Source organism: Saimiri boliviensis, chromosome 5 (genome assembly GCF_048565385.1).
Source record: "Saimiri boliviensis isolate mSaiBol1 chromosome 5, mSaiBol1.pri, whole genome shotgun sequence".
Taxonomy (NCBI): Eukaryota; Metazoa; Chordata; class Mammalia; order Primates; family Cebidae; genus Saimiri; species Saimiri boliviensis.
Window position 1 is genome coordinate 148,924,859 of NC_133453.1, and position 14,864 is coordinate 148,939,722.

General features: G+C 43.7%; 1 protein-coding gene across 9 annotated transcripts in view; it reads right to left on the reverse strand.

The window, feature by feature from the left end:
* Positions 1-14,043, reverse strand: part of UBE3A (ubiquitin protein ligase E3A) — a 99,109-nt gene extending 85,066 nt beyond the window's left edge. For 7 of the 9 annotated variants that reach the window (XM_039479834.2, XM_074398640.1, XM_039479828.2 and 4 more), the window contains exon 1: positions 13,473-14,023. The gene's annotated coding sequence lies outside the window, so the exon portion shown is untranslated. Of the gene's footprint in view, positions 1-13,472 lie in introns of all 9 variants that reach the window. The other 2 variants (XM_074398633.1, XM_074398635.1) reach the window with 2 other exon arrangements.
* Between the last annotated feature and the right edge of the window lie 821 nt (positions 14,044-14,864).

Consider the following 14,864-nt stretch of genomic DNA (forward strand, 5'->3'; position numbering starts at 1 on the left):
ACCACACTTGATAAATGATAGAAAACTGTTCTAAAAACCATATGTACTTAACATAAATAGTAATCATATGAGAACATTTAGTCTTCTATTAATGTCTTACAAAATACTCCAGTGTAGCCTTTCCTTCTTTCTTTCTTTCTTCTTTTTTTTTTTTTTAAGGGATAGGGTCTCACTCTTGTCACCAAGGCTGGAATGTAGTGGCATGATAATAGCTCATTGCAGCCTGGAACTCCAGGGTTCAAGCAATCCTCCCACCTCAGCCTCCCAAGCTGGGCTATTTTTACTTTTCACAGGGATGAGGTCTCACTTTGTTGCCCTGGCTGGTCTCCAATTCATGGCTTCAAGTGATTCTCCCACCTCTATCACACATTTTCTTTTGAGCAGTTATCATCAACTGTAGCTAACATTTCTAATTGGGGAAAAAAAGAACGAATCCTTGTCAATCAGTATATGAACACTTATTCATTCAGCACTTACGAACGTGGGCATGAAAAGACTGACAGATGATAAACATTTATTGTTCTCACAGAACCATCAAATACAGGACAGTTTATAAAATAAATAATCTATTTTAAGTTTAGATAAATACGATTCAGAATTCAGTAACAATGTAATACAAAGAAGCCCCAAACCGATGAGTTTAAAAAAGAAAGACTCTCAAGAAGGCTTCCCTGAGTAATATTTAGGTTGAGCCCTGAAAGACAGAAGGAAGATGGATAACTCAAGAAACTAAAGGCAGCCTATACGGTAAGATGGTACTGATCAAAGGGAATGTACAGGAAGGTAAGGCTGAGAAAGTAGACAGAATCCTACCAAAGAAACATTTTAAATAGAAAGGACTGTGCTATTTTAAATAACTGTTATTTGTTCACAATAATACGAAGGAATTAGAAACTAGTGAAACTAACAAACCACAGTGGGCAACAGAGCAAGACCCATCTCTACCAAAAAACAGCCAACAACAACAACAACAAAACCCCCACAAAACTTAGCAGGGCCTGGAGGTGCCTCCTGCAGTCCCAGCTACTCGGATGGCTGAGGCAAGACGACTGCTTGAGCCCAGGAGATTCCAGGCTGCAGTGACCTATGACCATGACACTGCACCCCAGCCGGGTGACAGAGGGAGACCCTGTCTCCTGAAAACAAACAAACAAACAAACAAGGTGGGGGAGAGTAGGGAGAATTCAATAATTAAGATGAATAGATTTTAAAATATAGTTTATATACACAATGGAATACTACTTAGCTATTAAAAAAATAAAATCCTGTAATTTGCAGCAACATGGATGGAACAGGAAGCCATTATGTTAAGTGAAATAAGCCAAACATAGATAGATAAATATCACATGTTCTCACTCATACAACGGCCAAAAAAAGTAGAGCTCAAGAAGATGGAGTAGACTGGTGGTTACTAGCAGCCAGAAGTGGGGAGTGAGAAGACAAAGGGAGAAGAATATAAATGTCTTTATTACTGCTAAACTGTACACTTGAAAATGATAAAAATGGTAAATTACGTATGTATATTTAACCTAAATTTAAAAATTTTTATAATTCAATACTTAACACTGGAACAACTAGCTTTTCATATTTAAAAAAAGAAAATCCTAACTCCCATCAGATGGACCTAAATACAAATAACAAAGAGTAACAAAAAAATCCTCAACTATTAGCAGACAACATAAAGATTTCTTAAAATAAAATGCACAAATCATAAAGAAAAAGATGTGATTTTTATGTCAAAAATTAAGACTCATACAAGAGAATACCACAATGGGTAGGATTTTATATTGTATTCTTATTCTGGTAACTTTCCTTGGCTACACTATAAACTAAGAAGGTTGGATGAGGTATCTTCATGGTCCTTTTCAACATAAATGTTGTATGAGAATGTGTCTTTCCTTTAGAAACATTTATTTATGACTTTTTAAATTGTACTTTGGGCTCTGGGGTACATCTGTACCTCCTGCATCCTGCAGGATTGTGACATAGGTACACACATGCCATGGTGGTTTGCTGTCTCCATCCACCACCCACCGTCCCCTACGTCAGGCATTTCTCCCAGTGTTATCCCTCTGCATCCTCCCTCCTCCCTGCCTTGAGGCTCTCCCCATTTATTTCTGAGACACTTAAAACATAAAGAAAACAATAAAATTCCTATCCTTTACCCAGCATTCAGAATAAGCAACTCTAAATTAAAATGAGATAGAATTTCACATGCCTCAAATTAGCAAATATTATAAAATCTGACAATTTCAAGTATGGGTGAGGAGGCTAAAAAGAGAAATGCCCATATAATGCCGATAAAGTATACGCTGGCGTATCCATTTAAGAAAAGAGTTTGTCAGTATCTTCTAACCAGCAATTTCACTTCTTTTTTTCCCCGAGAAACACCCGCAGATAGACACATGTAAAAATTATCACTGCAACAGTATTTATAATAGCAAAAAAAAAAAAAACCCTCAAACTATCCATCAATAGTGGGAAACATTTTATATATGCATATAATGAAGCACAATACAGCAGTGAAACTGAATAAACTACATCTACATGCATCAACACATATATCTCTAAAACTCGATACTGAGTTTAAAAAAAAAAATCAAGCTAATGAAAGACAGCGCTATACATATCTGTAAACGTTTAATACAAAAACCAACACCACATATCGCTTATAGATACATGTACACATACATAGTAAAAGTATAAAACAAGGGCATGAAATATACTTAAGGATCTCAAGACGGTTGTTACTTTGGGTAAAGAGAAAGGTAACAGGACTTGAACTATTGGGGTTGTTAAAAGTGAATATGTAACACTACATCCTTTCCCCCAAAGGAGAATTCAATCATTAGGAACTGAATGATACAAATGGACATAATTTATATTTATGGATGGTGGATAAATGGGCATTTGCTATGTTGTTTTCTGGATGTTTAAAATACTTTATAATTAAAATATATATACTTTTTTAAAAACAAAAGACATTATTAACATACAATATCCAAGCTGATAATTACCTTGGAAGATGTTCTCATATAAACCTCCCTACTTGATTTAGAACAGGTTATCGGAAGAAAAATATAATACAGGCTGGACACAGTGGCTAACGCCTATAATCCCGGCACTTTGGGAGGCCAAGGCAGGAGGATGGCTTGAGCCCAAACTTCATCTCTATCCGCTCCCCCCACCCCCCCAAAAAAAAAACAAAAAAAAAAAAAAATTTTTTTTTTTTTTTTTAAAGGAATGTAATAGGCTTGGTGTGGTGGCTCACACCTGTAATCCCAGTACTTTCAGAGGCCCGGGAAGGCAAATCACCCGAGTTTAGGAATTCAAAACCTGTAGGACCCCACAGGGTCGTGGGGTGTCCCTTATGCTGTGCTAAGGCACAGGATCTGAGAAATAAAGAGCTAGGACACAGAAGTACAAGGAAAACGCAGCTGGGCTAGGGGGCCACGCCACCTATAAGCGGAGACAGGCAGGGCCCCAAAGTCCAGAAGCATTTATTGGGTATAGGTGAGGGGGCAGGGCAGTGAGTGAAGTCATCTTTAAAGATAGTGATAGGGTAGTCAGCACAAGGGGTCCACCCCATTAGGTCACCTAGGCTAGGAGGTGGACAGTGCGCAACAAGGCATCCACCCCCATAAGGTCATCGAGGCAAGGAGGTGGGCCATGTGCAGTAAGGGGTCCACCCCATTAGGTCACCGAGGCATGGAGGTGGGCCGTGCGCAGTGAAGAGGGTGCAGTGTGCAATACGTCTATCTATGGGCATGCAACTCCTAACAAGATCTATAGGAGGATGCTTAAGTCACACAGCAGTGACAGAACTGTGAGGGCCTACCGCCACCTGCTGGCAGCTTCCAATGAATTCTATAGGAGGATGCTTTCTGAGCTAGCAGGGTAACAAGAACTGATTTAAGTTCAGTCACCAAGGTGCGATTATTTCGAGGGGTTTTGAGCCCTTGGGATTGCCATTCTGAGGGCAGCCTTCCACAAGAACTGGAGCAAGGACCTACAGCTCCTTTATCAGGAGGAGTGGCTCTTGCCCCAAGCTGACAATCCAGCAGGTATCTTTACAATACTGAACGCTGCCACCTGGACCATGGATTCTTGTCCTGGTGTAACTGTTTTTCCCTTAGATCATCCTCTGCACCAGACATTCCTCTGATTATAAGCTGATTATTCCTTAATTCATGCTCTGTACCATGTCTACTCTAGGCATTCCTCTGATAATGAACTAAGATAATTATATATATATGGAAATAACTGAGTGGTAAGATATTCTTTATGCATTTATTCTTTGAACTAATATGATTATATATAGAGGATTATGTAAAAGGAAATAACTGAGTAGTAAAACACAATAAACTGAGATATTCTTCAGGCACTAATTGTGCCAGGATTCTGCTTAGCTCTCCTTCCTCAGTACCTATATGGGAGGTTACCCACAGAAACCAGCCTGGACAACATGGTGGAACCCTGTATCTACTAAAAATACAAAAATCAGCTGGGCGTGATGGTACATGCCTGTAGTCCCAGCTACTAGAAAGGCTGAGGCAGAATCGCTTGAACCCAGGAGGCAGAGGTTGCCGTGAGCGTGAGCCAAGATCGCACTACTGCACTCCAGCCTGTGCAACAGCGTGGGACTCCATCTCGGCGGGGGGCGGGGAGGGAATATAAATAGTATTGTAATAGGGCAATTTTGGACAGATACTACGTTATCTAAAACTGCACTTCAGGGAATTAGATCTTGACCATTTAAGAGAGAGATTAGCCCCAATTTCTCAAAATCTGGCATTGACTAGCAATACGGACAATGTGTGCACTGCCCATAACCCCTCCCCTCCTGGAAATGCCATGTCAACTTTAGCAGGCATAGGCAGTAAAATTGACCCCTAGTTCTGCCTATCTTTATTTAAAATTAAGTTCTGAAGCATAGAGGACTGTCCCCACAGCAGTTATCTAAAAGTAGGCCTGAAAGAAGTAAAAAGTAGTTCATTCACCTTGCAGTTACAAATGCCTAAAACTGTATATGAAAAAACAAAACAAGTAAGAAAATAAACTGAGAGCAAACATTTACTGTTCTCTCATAATCTTCAACGCAGGAGTTAAATTATTTAATATCAGTTGAGATACGTGACCCACCTATTCTCCAGTTGAGATCTATTTTTAAATTCACTCTCCCACCTTTCATTTAGCCTAAAAGAGGGAATAAGAATGGGAAGGTATGGAGGACTTCTCCCATGCTGAGTTAAGACCACAAGATCTTTTCATTTTTACAATATTTGAAACATGGTACACTGAGCAATAATTAAATTTAAAGAAATATACATGATTTGAAACAGAAATCTTGCTTTATATGTATAAAAGACTAAAAGTAGCTCAGTTCTGCAAATATACTACACTTAAATGTTCTTTAATACTATAGTCAGCTTTTCAGAAACATTCCCATTCTGTGAAGCAGAATGTACTCCTACCTCAAGTTACCAAACTTTATCCGTTTTTCTATTCTCCCTCTCTGTTCTTTAAACATGTTCAACATGTTACAGAGATGGCAAAATGTGTTTAGAAAGTGAATGAGAATGAAGCAGCTTAATTAGAAAAACTTTTCATTTCTTAGAAACTGAATTTGGATGATCTTAAACAGCAGATTTTCTTTTTTTTTCTTTTTTTCTTCCCCTGAGAAGACAGAGTCTCACTCTGTTGCCCAGGATGGAGTAAAATGGTGTGATCTAGGCTCACTGCAACCTCCGTCTCCCAGGTTCAAGCAATTCTCATGACTCAGTCTCCCAAGGAGGTGGGATTACAGATGTGCGCCACCACGCCTCGCTGATTTTTGTATTTTTAATAGAGACAGGGTTTCACCACGTTGGCCAGGCTGGTCTAAAACTCCCGACCTGGGTGATCCACGCACCTCGGCCTCCCAAAGTGCTGGGATTACAGGCATGAGCCAAGCGCCCAGCCTAAACAGCATATTTTCACTCACCAACACAGAACATAACTGCTCACTTCAGAAAACTAGGAAAGAAAAATGTTACTAATTTAATCTTTGTGTGAAATAGGATTTATTAGTATACATGTCACATACAATAGGTACACAAAAGATTTTTTCAATTCCCAAAACAAGAACTTAAAATAATTTAGCAAAGATAATATAAATATCCTTATTTGTAACACATTGTAAGGTTATCAATATTGGTGCATATAAACACAAGCAAAATAAATAGAATTCTTAGGAAAATTGTACTAAGACAATTCATAAGTTGGAAATAACCTCTATTTCTCCTTATGACCCATTAGCTTTATACAGAAAACACTGCTGTGCACTTCCTCCTTTCCTTTCTGAAGAACAGCATTATGGTTCACATCTGTTAAGAGACAGGAAAGTATTTGTTGGAAGTACTATAAGAAGACATTCCTCTACTGTTACTTGAAGTGCTAAAGGTATCATCTGAGAAGAAAATAAAAAACATGAGTTTAACATGAGCTTTAGAGAGGGAACAAGAATGCAAGAAAGTGACAAAATGTTACATACGTCCACAGTGAATACACGGTGTTTTATTATTCTCAGTAACTATATATTTAATTTGGAGGTGGAAGGATTCAGAATTTATTCTGCATCACAAAGATTATAAAAATACATGAGTTGGGGTGTTGGTTACAGTACACAAAGGCAACTCTCAGACTACTTATTAAGAGAAGCTTGAAATGGATAAGGCATCCCTTCTGATATGAGACAGAAATCATTACACGAGAAGACCCAGTGTTGGAAGTACAGCACTGGCAGCATCTTCATTCAGCCCACAGCTATGTCACCTTTGTGCAAGAGTGCTGGTCTCAAATATGAAAAGGAACATCTTGAATTGCTCAAAGTATACAAAACGGGCACATATCCAGAACCAGAAAAGAGCTACCAGGCGTCTGCATATTAGGAAGAGATGGGTCAAAAAATTCTTCTTATGTTTGATTTCTATAACTAAAGTTTGTGCTTGACTAACCTCAATTGATCCTAAGGGGTATGGATGAACTTCTGGAACACACTGAACTGCTAAGAGTCACATTATTAGACTCCACAGTGGCCAGCCAACAGTTCTGTTTAAGAAAAATCTTATCCTACTTGTGTGAGTGTTCAGGACTCATTTACTACCTCTATGCTCTTACTTGAAGCACAGATGCAGACCTTAATTTTAAAAAAATCTTACATCAGACTCTTTCTATAATCCACATGTGATTCTTCACACCAGATTCCTGTTCAGATTTCCTGAAAATGAACTACAGGAATATTCTTATCCAGTATGATTCTATGTTCCCTAAAAATCTCTTTTCCTTTCAGGTCAATCTTATGATTCACTTGCCATTGATCAGATTAACACAACAGGTCTGGTACAGCAAATTACAAAATACATTTGACATTTGATTAATAATACTGAATAATATATCACAATTAAGATCTGTCCATGTCAAATGCAGTTAACATAGTTAAAATAAATTCACAGACTAAAAATTTCCCAAAATAATATTTCTAAAAAAGTTTTTTTTTTTTTTTTTTTTTTTTTTTTTGGAGATGGAATCTCGCTTTGTCACCAGGCAGGAGCGCAGTGGAGCCATCTCAGCTCACTGCAATCTCCACCTCCCGGGTTCAAGCAATTCCTCTGCCCCAGCCTCACGAGCATTTGAGTAGAGGCAGGGTTTCACCATGTTTTCCAGGATGGTCTGGATCTCCTGACCTCATGATCCACCCGCCTCAGCCTCCCAAAGTGCTGGAATTACAAGCATGAGCCACCGCGCCTGGCCTCCAAAAAGAACTATCACATTTGAAAAGCTTACGCTTTTAAAACAGACAAAGCAACTATCACCTCTATTTGACAAAAGGAACAAAAGCTTCAAAAGCTAAATAACCTGCTCATAACCAGTAGGAAACTAGTTAAAACAAGCCCAAAATCTTTGATGCCAAAGGACAGTGCTCCTTCCGACTGGGAGGCGAGGCAGCTCACGCCTGTAATCCCAGCACTTTGGGAGCCCAAGGCGGGCAGATCACAAGGTCAAGAGTTTGAGACTAAGCCTGGCCAACATAGTGAAATCCCTTCTCTACTAAAAATACAAAAAATTAGCTGGGCATGGTGGTGGGCACCTGTAATCCCAGCTACTTGGGAGGGCTGAGGCAGGAGAATCACTTGAACCCAGGAGGCAAAGGTTGCAGTGAGCTGAGATCCTGCCACTGCACTCCAGCCCGGGTGACCGTGTGAGACTCTGTCTCAAAAAAAATAAAAGACAGTCCTCCTTCCTCCATTTCAATGACTCTGACGCACTTAAAATTTTATAAATAATTTTAGGGATATCAGTTACAAGGCTTAGAATCAAATAGTAACAACTCATGTACAAAGACCAGTATTTTTTTTAAAGCTCAGCTGGGCATGGTAGCTCACACCTGAAACCTTAGCCCTTTGGGAGGCCAAGGCTTGAAGCCAGGAGTTTGAGACCGACTTGAACACAGGAAGACTCTGTCTCCACAAGAAATAAAAAAAATTCGCCAGGCATGGTAGCATATGTTAATCCCATCTACTCAGAAGGGTGGGATGGGAGGATCACTTACGCCTGAGACTGCAAGGAGCACAGCACCACTGCACTCCAACTTGGGCAACAGAGCAAGACCCTGTCTCTAAACAAATAAATAAAATTAAAATAAATAAAAAGAAAATGCTAACTTTATTTCACTCTCAGGCCTAAAAATTAACAAGCTAACAAGGTTCTTTTTGAATTATTATCCATAATGGCATTTGCTTGTTGTAGATAACTCAGATCAAAGCAGTATAAGCAACATTTTTTAGAGCAAATGAAAACAAAAGTTGTCAAAGAAATTCTGCGTTAGTAAGTAATTTCATTAAAGGAAAAAAAAAAACTTCGCAGGGTGTTGTGGCTCATGCCTGTAATCCCAACACTTTGGGAGGCTGAGGTAAAAGTCTAGGAGTTCAAGACCAGCCTGGGCAACACAGGGAGACCTCATCCCTATAAATTAAAAATGTTTAATATTATCTTTTTAAAAAGGACTTATTTATATAGCATGTTTATCTCAAATATTTCATGTTTGGATTATGGAATATGTCTCTAAAAGAATTAACACTAATTATTTCTATTTAAGGTAATTTTACATCATTTCCTTTATTAGAAGAAATAATAGATCTGTGGATGGCATTTTGTGAAGGCTGCCTTCTATTAATAGTGTACAAAACACTCATATATCTCCAAAAAGGTAGGTGAGTAATCACAAAGCAAGCATAACTATTCATCCCAAAAGGTAGGACAGAACATGTGACAATGTGTGCAGAGTCCTGAACTAGAGACTTGGACTCTGGTTCTGACCCTTATACATGGGTGACTTTAAGAAAATCATTTTAGGCTGGGCCCCGTGGCACACACCTGTAATCCCTGCACTTTGGGAGGCTGGGGCAGGTGGATCATGAGGTCATGAGTTCAACACCAGCCTGGCCAACAGGGTGAAACCCCGTCTCTACTAAAAATACAAAAATTAGCTGGGCGTGGTGGCAGGTGCCTGTAATCCCAACTACTCAGGAGGCTGAGACAGGAGAGTCACCTGAACCCAGGAAGTGGAGGCTGAAGTGAGCTAAGATGGCACCACTGTACTCTAGCCTGGGTGACAGAGCAAGACTCTGTCTCAAAAAAAAGAAAAAAATCACTTTAAAGCTCTGAACTCCAATTTCCTCATATATAAAATGACTGGAGCAGCTGATCTCATGGACAATCCTACTCAGGTAACATATATCAATTTATTGCCAGAAGACAGAATGATAATCATGCCCCCAAAATTAGAGTATTTGCAGACAACTGCCAGAGCAAAAATTTTAAATTTTAGATACATACATACACACACAAAAACAAACAAATACTAACACCCTACATGCCAGATATGGGGGTGGTGGGCTGCGACCAAGACATGAAGTAATCCATGTGCCAGAGGGTTGTACTTTTAAAAAGGAGTAGAAGAGTAAGTCTTTAGAGTAGCAGCTGGTGGGTAGGAGGTATTTAGTCCATAGAACTGCTCTTAGATTGGAAGGGCATGGGAGAATGCAGTTCCATTATGTGATAGGGTTACTTACACACACAGATGTGAGAAAAAAATCACTCAACTGTAAGCATTCAAAAAGACAGACATCTTTCTTCTCTTTGTGGCTCCTGTACCTAGCTCAGTTCATTGAAGCCACAGTAAGTACCTAATACATGTTAGTTGATCATTTACTGATTTACCATTAACTAATTCATGCCTGCTCTAGAGCTGTGGTCTGAGTGTGTATCCTAAAGTTCATGCTGAAAGCCTCACCCCCCAGGTGATAGCATCAAGAGGTGGGGCCTTTGGGAGGCTTTGCCCTCATGAATGGAATTAATGCCTCTATAAAAGAGGCCCTAGAGAACCCCCTCTACATGCAGTTAGGGTGAAAAGACAGCTAGCTGTCTATGCACAAGGGATAGGGCCCCACAAAGATGTCAAATTTCTTGGCACCTTGATCTTGAACTTCTCAGCCCCCAAAACGTGAGAAATAAACTTCTGTTGTTTATAAGCCACCCTGTCTGTGGTATGTTGTAACAGCAGTAAGAACAGACTAAGACATCTGGTAACATTCTCTGGTAAACACTAGGAATTCCTGGCCTTAAGGAGTGAGTTCATAGCTAATGAGAAAAGAAATAAACAATATAAAGGATAACATGCTGTAGTCCACTATATACAACGTGCTTCCAGACCATTCAGAAAAACTGGATGAAAGATTTCTAAGGTAATACGTACTGAGTGCTTATGTGTTAGGCGTTTTACATACTTTAAGCCTCACAACTCTCGGGTATTTTCACCAACCCATTTTACAGATGACAAAACTGTGGCTTACCAAGATTAAAGGGCAGAATTAAAAGAAGGGTCTAATTTCAAAGATGTTACCACTATACACACCATAATGTCTTGCTATTACATTTTCTCTTTACACTTGGCAGTGAGGGGAAAATTCAAAACCTGTCAAAATACTTTTGTCCTGAACCAACATGAAAGGAGCACCTAAAACTTTACCCAGTAAAGTTTTTGGAAGTGAAAGATCACTTCTAAAAATTTGTCTTCATCCCGATCTAAAAATCAAAAAACTAATTTTCTTTCAGCAGCTGCATATGTACTTAATGTAATGGTTCTACATTTACACCTATACAATTATAGGTCTAAACAAAATATGCGCAACATGATTGGAGAACATAACTAGCAGTCATTTTAAAAAACAGACATCTGGAAACATTTCAAGTGCATGGGATGAAAAATTCAGCCATGACCTACAGATCATTCCACTAACAGTAAATTACCACAGTTTACACAGTAAATTATCACAGTAAATTTTTTTGGAGGGGAGGAGGAGATTGAAATATAAATGATCTAAAGCAGGCGTCCCCAAACTACGGCCCCCTGAGGCCATTTATCCGGCCCCCGCCCACCCGCCGCCCTTCAGGAAAGGGCACCTCTTTCATTGGTGGTCAGTGAGAGGAGCACAGTATGTGGCGGCCCTCCAACGGTCTGAGAGACACTGAACTGGCCCCCTGTGTAAAAAGTCTGGGGACGCCTGATCTAAAGTTTAAGAAATACAACTAATTAAAATACAAAGACACTGTAGGTACCCAATAAATCCTGCTAAATGGACTGGACAAGTGGAATGAGAACATGTTTTCCCACACCTCTGACTAGTACTTATTTACCTTTCTTAGAAAGCTATTTTTTCAGCCATGAAAAAAGGGGCGGAATTTAGGACAGATAAAATATAAGTAGTTTATAAATCCTCTGAAAGGAAATAAACACATAGTATTTTGTGTCTCTATATAAAGTTAAGCTCCTCAGGGACAGGGGCAATGTCCAGAGGATGGTGGGCATACTACTTAGCAAACTAATGCGGGTTAATAAATATTGACACAATAAGACTGTCACAGTTTACATTCTAATTTTGTAAATAAAGATGAGTTACTTCCTATTCTGCTCTTGTATTTCTCTTGTGTATATGACAAATACATTAACACTGCAAATTATTTCTTGAAGCTATTTCCTTTTTTATTTTGTGGTCAAGCTTACCTGTTTCTTAAAAGACTTCTTTCTGGTCATCCTTAGGGCTTATCAGTAGCATCATTAACATTGTACTCGTTTCACTGAAAATGTTGTAAGTAGCTTAGATTTAAAAGCAGGATCTAATTTCAAAGCTATTTCCACTATACATACCAAGACAAAACTTTCTTATCTCTCTTAAATTCTGAATTTTACGTGATTTACCAAATTATCTCTTAAGTAAGAGTACCTGTTGGTCAGAAATAAGAGACCAACATTGATCCCACTTGTCCAATTTATTCAACAAGACTGATTGGGTACCTTTGTGTCTCTGACATGTAACTTTCAACAGCTGTATTTCTTAACCTTTAGGTCGTCTCCCAAGACAATCTGTAATTATTTGCTGCTTCCCTCAATATTGCAGGCAGTGAAACGATCCAAAATTATGGGTCATATCCATATTCCTTCATGACTGGGGCTAACTATGCACCGTAAAATGCTATTAGTTTACATTTTCAACAGCACCCTAGCCACGTAATAAATATAATCTCAAACAGATTTTGTACTGTTAATAATTTAGCAAAGTCGTAAGAAGTCATTAAAAAAATGCAGACGCTAGAGTCTCTTTCAAGGCTGCCAAGCTTCACCAGTGTATGTATTAAAATTATTTAAAAATTTTTACGGACTAGGGAAGGCATTTGGTACATTCAACTCCGCCTTTATCGACAAACGCCTTGACCACCAAGATGAGGAAAGCATCCTTTTCCTTTTCTACAGTAAAAAGGGAAAGGAAACGGCCAAGTGCTCGCCCGCAGGTCTGCACCGAACGCAGCCGTCTCCGGCAAAGCCAGCAACTCACGTTCAACTTCAGAAATCCCGGTGGCCGGCAACACAGGCGTGATCCGTGAACACAACCCCCGGGCTTGACAAACCGCTGCGTCCGCCCTCCCTCCCCATCGATCCACCCCCGAAGCCCCAGCCCACCAAAGCGCACGGCTAAATATGTCTTCCCCCGGAGAGCCCCAGACCTCGACAGCGCCGAGAACGAGCTCTCCTTTGAAGGCGAAGGCCTGCCATGCCTCGCCTGGGGCTGGCTCCGAGGAGGCCCAAATCTCGGCGCCCCGCACGTCCCGCCCCGCCCCGGGCCCGCTCGCGTCCCCGCCGGCGACAAAACCCTCCCGCCGGCGCCCGGCCGCGGCTGACAGTTACGGCCGCGGCAGCCGCGGCCCCCCGGGGCCTACGCCCGGCACCGGCGCCTCCGGACCACGCGCCCCCAGACGCTCGCCTCGGCGGCGGGGGGCGGGGAGCGGGGAGCGGGGGCGCCGAGCTCGGCACCGCGGGCCCCGGGGGGCCGGCCGGGCGGCTGCGGACGGGGGAGGCCGGGCCCGGCCACACTGACCTGTCGTCGCCCCCGCGCCTGGGCCGCGGCGGCCGCCTCGCTGGTCGTCGTCGCCCTCGCCCGCCGCCTCCGCCCGCCACCGCCTCGTTCCCTGTCGCTGCCGCCACCGCCGGGGCTCATGCGGGACCCGCGCTTCCTTCTTCGGAAACCGAGGCCGGGAGAGGGGGCGCCGGGGCCGCCGAAATCCCGGCGCTGGTCGCCAGCCGCCGCCGCCCGTCCACGCCGGGGGTCTGCGGGGCCCGCCTGGCAGGGGCTGCAGGCCGCGCGCGCGGTGCCGAGGAGGAGCCGAGGGAGGCGCCGCCGCCCGCGGCCGAGCGCGCCGGGTCGGCGGAGGTGAGGCGTCGGTAGGCGGCGGATGGCGGGCGCCCGGGCCGGCGGGGGGCTACGCGGCGGCGGGGCGCGCGGCCGAGCGAGGGGTGAGGTGTCGGGACCCGGCGAAGGGAGAAGGCCCTGTCGTCTCCTGTCGTCACCCCGAACCCAGCGCCACCATCTTGGGAGAGACGCGGAGCTCGCGGCCGCGGCGCAAGACGGGAGGACTGCCTGGGCGGGCCGAGTATCCCGGCAGGCAGCGCGCGCCGCCCGGCCGGGCGAGGGCTCCAGGCCGGGACGCGGGGACGCGGGGCGGGGCCAAGGCGCGCGGGAGGGCCCGCGCCCCGCCCCTCCGCCCCGCGCCGGCCCCGCCCTCCTCCCCGCGCCGGCCCCGCCCCTCCCCTCGCCGGCCCCGCCCCTCCCCTCGCCGTCGCCGCCGGCGCGCGGGCCCTCGGGAAGGGGAGGCGGCCGCGGCGCGCCGGAGTCCCCGCGGGTTCGGTCGCCATCTTGCAGCTGGACAGAAAGGGGGACCCCCTCCTTGTCGTTCCTGCTGTCCGTGACCTGAAGGAACAAACCCGGTGCATCCGGAACCCCGCTGGCGCCCCCCGGGAGGGTTGCAGAGCCCTTTGGGGTGCCCGGCCGAGGAACCCCTCAGACCGCTGGGAGACGCGCGCTTCCGAAAGTCGGCCGCAGACGCGGGCATGGCCCGCAGCCCCGAGGCGCCCGGCTCTGCGACCCCAGCCCCTTTGCACCCGGAGCCGCCTGTGTAGACGTTGCGGGAGCGGCCCGGGCGTGCAGGCCCGATTTTAGGGGACCGAGGTCACCCGCTCAGGCCTCTCGCCGACGCGGGATGTGCCACTGGGTGACCCGCGACGGAGGCGAAGGCCCGGCCCCCGGGAGAAGCGGCTCCCTGCTTGGCCCCGGCTGGAGAGGCGAATTCTGATCAATGTGACAGCCGAACCTTGTGAAAGCCATGAAAATGAAAGCCATTTAAAGTCATATTTATGGGACTTTATGGTCACCATTTTATTTTAAAAGTGTTTTTTTTTTTAAATATATATGTCTATATATATAGCTTTACAA